Genomic DNA, 2,150 nt, shown 5'->3' on the forward strand with positions numbered 1-2,150 from the left:
TTGAGAGTTTCTCCTAATCCCTCAGTTGAGAAGCTTCTCCCCAGGTGTGAGGACTTCTCTTTAGGTTTCAGGGCTTCTCCCCAGGTTGAGAGGCATCTTTCCAGTTTGAGGATTCCTCCTAACCCCCGAGCTGAGAGGCTTCTCCCTGGGTTCCACCGTTTGCCCCCAGACCAAAGCCACCTCCCCACCTCTCTCCCTCCCCTCCCTCCCCAGGGATGGACCCCGCCGCCTCCTCCAAGAGCAACCACTGCCTGGACGCGGCCAAGGCCTGCAACCTGAACGACAACTGCAAGCGCCTGCGCTCGGGGTACATCTCCACGTGCAGCCGGGAGCTGGCGGGGGCCGAGCCCTGCAGCCGCCGCAAGTGCCACAAGGCCCTGCGCCAGTTCTTCGACCGCGTGCCCGGCGAGTTCACCTTCCGCCTGCTCTTCTGCTCCTGCAAGGACCGAGCCTGCGCCGAGCGCCGCCGCCAGACCATCGTCCCCTCCTGCTCCTACGAGGACAAGGAGAAGCCCAACTGCCTGGACCTGCGGGGCACCTGCCGGGCGGATCACCTGTGCAGGTAAAAGGGTGGGGTGGGTGCATGGTGGGGTGGGGGGGGCTGGCGGGGGGAGCTGGAGAGTCCCAGGGGGGCTGGAAAGTCCCGGGGAGGCTGGAGAGTCCCAGTGGGACCTGGAGAATTCCAGTTCTCCATGGGCTGATCCCGTTGGCAGTGGGAGCTGGAGAATCCCAGCTCTCCATGGGCTGATCCTGGCTAGTGGGGGGGGCTGGAGAATCCCAGTGGCACCTGGAGAATCCCAGCTCTCCATGGGCTGATCCTGTTGGCAGTGGGACCTGGAAAATCCCAGCTCTCCATGGGCTGATCCCAGCTGGCAGGGGGGACTGGAGATTCCAGTAGGACCTGGAGAATCCCAGCTCTCCATGGGCTGATCCCAGTTGGTAGTGGGAGCTGGAGAATCCCAGTGGGACCTGGAGAATTCCAGTGAGACCTGGAGAACCCTAGCTCTATGGGGGCTGATCCCAACATGTCCTAGTTAGGTGTGGGACCTGGAGAATCCCAGTTCTCTGGGGGCTGCTCCCAGCATGTCCTCATTAGCTGTGGGACCTGGATAATCCAAGGGAACAGGGATGGAGCCTCCCTTTGCTGCCGGATCCCTGGGGAACGTGCAGCTCCATTCCCCACCTGGGATTGCTCCACCTCCCCGAGCTGTGGAGGGGTGAACATTCAAAGGGCACCGTGGCAGGAGGTCACACATGTGCCCTGCAAGCAGCCAAATCCCTCCCTGTGCTCCCAACATCCCAAAAAACCCTTCCCAGCTGGTGAAATCTGCCGCTTTCCCCACGGAGGAGTAAAGGTGGGAGCTCAGGCTCCTGTGCAGTTATGAAACTCATTATTCACACGGCAAAAAACCCTCCTGCCACCCCTCCAGGGGCTGGATGAGCCTCGTAAGGGATCTGTCTCCTGCCAGGAGCAGGAGGGGCTTTGCTCCTCTTTGCCTCGTCGGGGTGATGGAGTTTCCCCGGGAGAAGAAATGAGAGCTCCGGGTCTTCCTCCGGAGACGCTGGAAATGCGGGAATGGGGCTTTTTATCAAAAAGCAATACAATGAGCCAACAGCCATGAATAAAAGATAGTGGTGAGTGGCAGCACCTCTCCATCAGCTCGCTCCGAGGGGGGATGCTGCGGGTGAGGGAGAGGGAGAACCCGGGCGAGCGGCCACGGAGCTGCCGAGCCTTAATGAGGAGCCTGTTCCTGCCCGAGATGAAATTCCAGCAGGAAGAGGTGAAGCAGCAAGGGGGGGGAAGGTGCAGCAGCTGCCTGGAGTGTTTGCTCCGAGGTGGAAGTGCGCTTTTCCAGGAAAAGCTGGATGGGGATGGGTGGTGGAGGCTGCCTGGATGGGGATATTTGCTCTGCAGAAAACTCCAATCCAGTGTTTTCTTGTTTCCAGCAGAGCTGTGCTGTAGCCTCAGGTGTTTTCCCCTCCTGGTGGGGTGTTCCAGGACATGGATGCACTCCTTGGATCTGGGTTTATCAAGGGAAAGTCTCATCCCGTCCACTCCCCTCTGGCGTCTCCACACGGGAGTGACCAGGCACAAACCACCCCCATCCATGTCCTCTCATCCCAAGGGGATTTCCCACTGATATCCCTGT

The 2,150-nt window shown here is 60.1% G+C and overlaps 1 pseudogene; it reads left to right on the plus strand.

The window, feature by feature from the left end:
- Nucleotides 1-214: 214 nt before the first annotated feature.
- LOC113980830 lies at nt 215-566 on the plus strand (annotated as a pseudogene).
- Nucleotides 567-2,150: the final 1,584 nt, after the last annotated feature.

Source organism: Neopelma chrysocephalum, unplaced genomic scaffold (assembly GCF_003984885.1).
Source record: "Neopelma chrysocephalum unplaced genomic scaffold, ASM398488v2 Primary Assembly neopelma1_95363, whole genome shotgun sequence".
NCBI classification, from domain to species: domain Eukaryota; kingdom Metazoa; phylum Chordata; class Aves; order Passeriformes; family Pipridae; genus Neopelma; species Neopelma chrysocephalum.